Source organism: Paroedura picta, chromosome 1, assembly GCF_049243985.1.
Source record: "Paroedura picta isolate Pp20150507F chromosome 1, Ppicta_v3.0, whole genome shotgun sequence".
NCBI classification, from domain to species: Eukaryota; Metazoa; Chordata; class Lepidosauria; order Squamata; family Gekkonidae; genus Paroedura; species Paroedura picta.
The window spans coordinates 154,715,635-154,722,991 of record NC_135369.1 but is presented as its reverse complement, the minus strand read 5'-3'; the positions used below and the strand labels follow the sequence as shown (position 1 = coordinate 154,722,991).

The 7,357-nt window shown below is 45.7% G+C and overlaps 1 pseudogene; it reads right to left on the bottom strand.

Annotated features, from left to right (window-relative positions):
* Positions 1 to 3,913: 3,913 nt before the first annotated feature.
* LOC143825808 (large ribosomal subunit protein uL10 pseudogene) lies at positions 3,914 to 6,889 on the bottom strand (annotated as a pseudogene).
* Between the last annotated feature and the right edge of the window lie 468 nt (positions 6,890 to 7,357).

Here is a 7,357-nt window from a genome sequence, read left to right as displayed (position 1 = left end):
GGCCGCTCCGCCGGCCGAGAGAAGGCTTCCCGGCCCACCCCCCAGCCGAGGCTCTCTGGAGCCTTCTGCCTGCCGGCAGAGCGGCCTCGCAGCGTCTACGACGCTGCGAGGCCGCTCCGCCATATTCCCTGGGTGGGTAAAGCAGCTCCTGATTGGCCCCTCCGAGTTTTTATCCCGGACCGGTCCCGCCCTAACTCCTCCCCACTACCCCTTACTCTTTTATTCAGTCCGTGGCGCCCGTGGCGCCACGGGCTGTTTACAGATGTGCAAAGCAGCCCATGGTGACTGTCATCAAATTATGGTAGTAATTTGTTGTTGTCTTTATATATTCTTAGTTTACCATGACTTGTGCTAAGAGGTGCCCATGGCACCAATTTGGGTTGTGAAAATGATATAGGAAGTCAGGAGCTCCTCCTGCCCCCATGCGACAGTGGTCCTGACCTGACTTGATCCTCTGGGTGCTGTTAAAACAATTCCCAATGGGAAATGTTTCCCACAAAATAATTGCACAAAATTGTGTGCTATTAAAAAAAAAATCCCAGTGGGAAATGTTTCCCACAAAATTGTGACACATTCCCAGGCTGTATCATCTAATTGTACTCTAAGAGGAAGAAGTATATTGTGCATCCCATCCACAAGGTCTCTCTCTGCAGAAATTACTGGAATGCCATGGGTAAGGATAAGCAAGTATGGGCTCATGAAGTAAAGCTTATTACACACATTTTGGCTGGTTCACAGTTTGCAAAGCTATGTTTGCAAACTGAAGAACTGCCACAAATTCCCATTAAATTTTGATGCAATTGGTGGCAGTTCACAAAGAGCAGAATAGCAAAGGGTTAAGTGGCTCGGATCCCTTTAAACCCCCACTTTCTGCCCTACACAAAAAACAGCAGAGTGCTCAACTGTTTGGTTTAAAGGGCTCAGAGCTTTCTGCTCCTTCCCATTTTGCACAGCAGAAAGCAGGAGTTCAAACTTCAAATATCTCACAAACTGACACAAATGGGTTCGGTTACCAAACTGCCTATTGGTTCATGGTTCGGATTGTGGTTCAGCCACAAACCATGAACCAAACTGCAAAAATATGGCTTGTGCCCGCCCCTAGACATGGGATCTCCAACTCTCTAATACCCACTTACTCGGAGAAGTCGCTTCCTTGTGGGAAAGCAGTTCCTTCTCTGTTGGTTGTGTATGTGGCACAGCCTCCTAACAGGATCAAGTCTATCAACAATCAAATCCTATACACATTACCCATTCATAGCACCAAAATCAGTGGGAATTACACCAAAGAAAATATACCTCATATTGCAGCCAAAAATATTATATAGGTCCATGTGCTGAAAGAGTACTTATGATCTCTGGGGGGCTTTTTGCACGCCTTCAAAATCGCACAATGGTTGCCAATTGAAAACGCTACTGATTTGCCGTTATGCACAACGTCGTTGACAATCTGCCACACACCTGAAAACGATCTGCAAAAAGCGCTTCCTTTTAGCGTTTTCAGGGAAATCCCCAAAAGTGGATTCACCCTCCGGAAAGCAATACACTCCTGCAACCAATCTGCAACACTAGCGAAAAAGACCTGTGCGTTAACATTGTTGCGGTTTCTACAAAGTCCCTCCCCCTGGTTCTTTCCTCTGATCTTCCGGCGAAGCGATCGCCATTTTTTTTTCTCCGAGCGAGCGGGGATAAATGCACTAGCGAGCCTCTGTTTAGAGGCTTCCCCGGCTTCAGTCCCTCCCCTTCAGTCACTAAGCACAAACAAGAGAAGCCCGTTTGCTGATGTATTTTCCCTTTATTTTTTACACATTCATTCAGCCGAAAATCGGGCCCGTGAGAGGGGGGGGTTTCACTCGGAGGGAGCGTGGCAACGAATAAATGACAGCTCAAACACACAGGCAGCTGGATGGGTCTCTCCGTTGCAATGAATCAACACAGATTCGTTGCAATGGGTCTGTTTTTTTAAAAAAAAAACTTTCTAAAAGGGAAAGGGGCTGTTTGGGAGCATGCTAACGGCTGCCCATTGGCTACTTGACGGCCAGGGGCGGGACGAGCTTGGCAAGAGCGCTTCCTTTCCAGCGATTTTTGCCGAGACCGGAAGCCTGTGGGAAACACTACAAAACGCAACTGGATTCCACTACAAAGGCAGGTATGCATAACGACGAATTCCACTATTTTAAATGGCAATTTTTCATTCAGCAACCAATTTGCTACAAAGATCCCGGTGCGAAAAGCCCCTGGAAGTTCATTCCACATCTTGTGTAGAGCAGTAGAGGGATTTTCTTTCTGTTTTCAGTGACAGGATTCCAAGGGGACAGAGCTGAATGTTCTTTGCAGTTCAGCCTGAGGAGGAAAATACAGACAGCTTTTGCCACAGTGGTTGCCCACCAAGGAATAATGTGCAACTAGTTGGTTGACTCTGGGGCCAAGAGGAAATTTTGGGATCTCTTTTACACATACTTCAGAGGAAGGCTTCTTCAATTTTTCCACATTTATTCTACTGGTTTAGGATTGGATCCTTTTTTTTCCAAGAGGACTTTTAAAATTAATTAGGCCCTGACACGATGGCAGGAATTCTGTGGACTGCTATGTATAGGTATAGAGGTTGATTCCTATGACTTTCTTCCACTAAGTTTTCCTCCAAGAGAGAAAGACTTCCTTCAAAAAAGACTACTGTCCACCAGATAAAGTAATAGTCCATTGGAAGAAACTTTCTGTTTTGAAGGATCCGACTCAGCAAAAGGGATTCATAGGATCCCACCGAGAGCTGAATGATGAGCATCCTGAAGCATCTAATGATGGAGACTTTCCCAAGACAGCCCTTTATGAGTTTATGCAGCTGGAGGCAGGGACCTTGGTGCTGAGCAATACCAACCAAATCCTTAGTTGCTTAAGTGGCAGATTGGGGTAAGAACCAAGACTTACCTCTGGGCACAGATTTCTGTGCAGGCTAAGGTTTTTTGAGCCAGAGGTAGTGTTGAGCCACTATGCTGGCAGCCAGAGAAAACTGCCTGTTAGGAGTAACCCACATTGAAATTCAGGGGCATATTTTATGATTCAGATCAAGCATTAAAAATGTAGTTTAATCTTAATTGCTGTGTTTTGTGTCTTCATTCTGGGCCACAGATACACCAGTTTTGATTTCATCTTGAATATGTACTTTTCAATGTTTATTTCCTATGCACAAATCTAGACCTCTATCTCCCAATATTACAGCTGTCATGTTACATTGTGTTTAATGTGGCTCACAGAGCAAGTTAATGTGCTAGGGTAAAACATAACAGTATGCTCCATAGGCCATTACATTTACTGCATACTCTTTTTTAGTAGTTGTGATGAGGCATTTTCTCCAAACCACGGGCTGTCCTTGGTTAAATTTAGTGTACTGTACCATTTCTTCCTGCTAAAGGGCATGGGTGATTTTCTTTGAAGGGTTTTGTACTGCACTGTCACATCTGAGTAGTGAGAATATTGATGCAAAGGGAACGTTGCTCATCTGCTCATGTCCCACTGATGTGCAGAATGGCTTTTGCTTGTTATCTTCTTTTTTTTTATAATGGAGTTATGATAAAGAGGATCAATAGAGAATGCTTATCCTAACCCTTGCATTGAAAATCCTGGCCATTTCTTTTAAAGATAAAGCGGCTAACTCACAAGTATAACACTCCAATTTTATTTCAAAACAGGAGAGAACTACGACGTTGAGGCTATCATTTATCCGCATGATCTTTTTTTGTTTTGTTTCCAAGTGAGCTCTTGTACAGCACTTTAAGCGCAGTTCAAGGCATTCTAATTCAATAGGATGCCATTACAGAGGGAAAGGAGTTTGGGTGTTTGTTTTTTTAAGAGGTCTTTTTTATTTCTTTATTTCTTGTTCTTTCACTCTGCTCTGGCTGGTACATGATAAAACCAGCTGTTACTCAAACAGACCAAGCCCCGTGTCTTCATCAGATTCCTCAGACTCTTCTTTCACTTCTTCCTTAGCTGGGATGTTGATGATAGAGTGGGACAGAGAAGCCACAGTTGGGTAGCCAATTTGCAGGTAAACACTGGCAACATTACGGATGCCTTCCAGGAAACGCTTGTGCAAGGCCTTCTCAGTGATGTCCAAAACTTTGGGGTTGTAAATGCTGCCACTGTCAAGCTCTTACTGGGGAAGCGTGAGATGTTCAACATGTTCAGAAAGGTGGCTTCGCTGGCACCTACTTTGTCTCCAGTCTTGATTAGCTGCACATCACTCAGGATTTCAATGGTACCCCTCGAGATCTTGGTAGTGATGCCCAAAGCCTGGGAAAAGGAGGTCTTCCCAGGGCCCAACTCTGTGTTCTGGTACAGTAACATTGCAAGGTGCAGTGGCACCAGCTGGCACCTTATTGGCCATGTCCCTGATTTCGATCAGATCTTCCTTTGTGAACACAAAGCCCATGGTACCACAGATGTGAGGAAGAAGCTTCTGCAGGGCAGGATTGTTTTCCACATGTCTTTGGATAGCCTTGCTCATCATAGTGCTCTTCCCCATCAGAACAATGGCCTTGCCATGCAAAACTTTGCCGCATTGGTTTGGAACAGACATTTGTCTGCTCCCACAATGAAGCATTTTGGAGAATTATCTAAGAGTTGGGTGATCTTAAAGAAGTAGTTGGACTTCCATGTGGCTCGTCTTCCCTGGGCATCACAGTGACCGAAGGATTGTGTGGCGGTGGCAATTTAAAGACTCAAGATGTTGCCTCCTTAACGAGGCCTCCATGGAACAAAAGACAGACAGAAAAGGGTTGATGGGGTCCAGGTCTGCTTCCTTGCAGCTGTCTCAACAGTAGTCTGAGCCAATGAGAACGTGGTTTGTGTGCTACTCCTGCACGGCTTGATTGCAGGCAAAGGGGACGGTGCATCCTTCTGCAGGTAGATGTCTGTGCAGGGGTGTGTGGCAGAACTTGCAAGAATAGAGGAGCTTGCAAGATGCCACTAAAATACCTTCCCCACCACCAGTGCATGCATGCAAATAAAAAAAAACTAGATTAAAGCAAGAATGAAGCAGTAAGAGGATGTCAAATAAATTTGCTTAGGTGAGAGGTAAGGTGTGGAGAGGATCATGCAAGTACAACAATGCAGGTTGCAAGACAAAATTTGGCACAACAGGTCTGATGTTGGGAGGAGAGAGGAAGACAAAGTTTCACCCCATATTGGCAGGGAAGAGATACCTCATATCTGTTCCACTATATATTTCTGGTAAGGCCTTGGAGGAAGAACGTGTCTCATGGCTTAAGTGCCACTCAGTGCTTAACACCCACTCAGGCAGCAGTCCCACCCCTGAGTACCTCCTCCTCCAACCGGCTTGCCTGTCTGTCAGTTGGGGGACAGCCAATTGCCTTCTGTCCCCCCACCCTTGACCACCCCCTCCTCCTTCCACTTCCCTCTTAAGCTCAGAGGCTACAGATCCCACGTGAGACCTGACCCTGCTGGTGAGTTATCTGTCCCAGGGGCCTCCAGCCTGCAGCCTTTCCAGGTCCTGACTCTAGCACCTGTTGCATTCCTGAATTCAATGAGCTTGGCCCCTAGTGTGTCTATAATCCTGGTGGCTACAGTTTACAGTCAATCAGGAAAGCCCAGAGCCTCTCTCCTCCTGCTCCCCCTGGGAATTACTGGGTTTTCTCTGTGACCATATTAAGAAAATGCTGTCTGCATAGCAAAATCAAAATCAGTAGATTCAGACTGCAATAATGATAAAAGCCAGAACAAAATGAATGAAAATCATATATTTTTGTTTGCTATAGGATGTTTAGATAATGTTTGTTGCTGTCATATTAATTATGATAATTGCAAAAAGGCCCAAGAAGAACAGCTGAAAGCAAGAGTTCTGTGGCAGCAATGCAAGCACCTCCTTTCTTCTTCGTCCTGACAGCAGGACAACCCTCTTACACCACTGGCCAGCCAGTGCTCCACTGGGATGCCACCACCAGCCTGTTCTTCTTTGGTCAGGAGAGAGGCAGGCCTGGCACCATCCACCTGAGCCACAGTGCAGCCTGGACTGGCTCAGCAGGAAGGGGGAAGCAGGCAGGCTGCAGGGATGGCTCTTGAGGAAAGAGACAAGCTACCAAGCTTCTGGCAGAAACAGGGCTGTAAGCAGCAGGCAGGGCTGGCTACTAAGCTGTCCTATAATCTCCAGGACCTCCAGGTCACATGGGTGGAGTGGAAATAGCCAAGAGGACATGCCATCCCACTTGTAATTTAAAGAGAACTCAGAAACAGGCCACAGATGTTATAGCTGATCTTTCTCATAGTACTGAGGAGCACAGGTCAGTTAAGAAGAGACAGATCTCTGTGTTGCAATCTGTGTTGCAGAAGCTTCTGTGGTTCCACAAGGCCTGCAGGACAGAGCTCTTCCATCAGGTCTTTGGCTGAGACCGGGGCACAGAAGACCCGAGCAGCTTCTCCTAGTCAAACATCAGTTACTATTGTGATTGGACTGATGGCACCTCTGGACTCTCCCCTGAGGCGCCAGGAAGGGGTTGCTGGTTATAGGGGGAGGAGGGTTATTTCACCATAGTGTAGCATATGGGGGATTGAGATTGGTTTTATCTTTTCATCGATGTAACCCGCAGCAGGACGACTGGCCAATAGCAGCGGGGAATAAATCCAACAAATGAATTAAAAGATAAAAATTCCCTCTTCTCACTGAATCCCAGATACTCTTTTTAGCATTGGGAGTGATTATAACAGAGGGGCCAGTGGTGGGGCAGGGACAGGAGGAACCCCACACAATCATAATAATAAAAATATGCAAAAAACAAGTTGTAAGTTGCAGTCTGTCCACTCAGAAAATCACTCACTTGAAGACACTGTAATTTTACATTTTAAAAACTGCAGGAGATACCAAATCCTCTTTTCCTTGCATCTCCTGGCGATCTGATGTTGCATCCTCTGTGGCCCTTTTGGTCTTCAGGTGGAGGCTCTTGGTTTATTGGTTTTTCCAAACTGATTTATTTGTTGTTGTAAAACTAGCTTCCTTATACGCTCATGATCTGGCTGCTGACCTATGTAATGAATTTTCTGATAGTTCTTTGTTATGGTGCAGTTGTGAACAGCATGCTGAAAGCAGGGCTTTAAGCAATGCTTTCCACTGTACACGCTCACTAAGAAGGCAACCAAGTAATCCCTGAGGGCCTAACCTACCATTAACCTGAGTGGAGATTTTTCCTATTCCACAACCACAAAGGTTGGTGCTTGAGTTGGGTGGTGAGCAATGAAAACAAGATGAAGATATCTAGTGTGACTTGTGGGTAAGGCATGGTTGCCAAAGGAGGTAGGTTTGATTGACCTATTAGGTATGCACAGGTTTGAGGCAAAGTTCTTAGCATGTTTA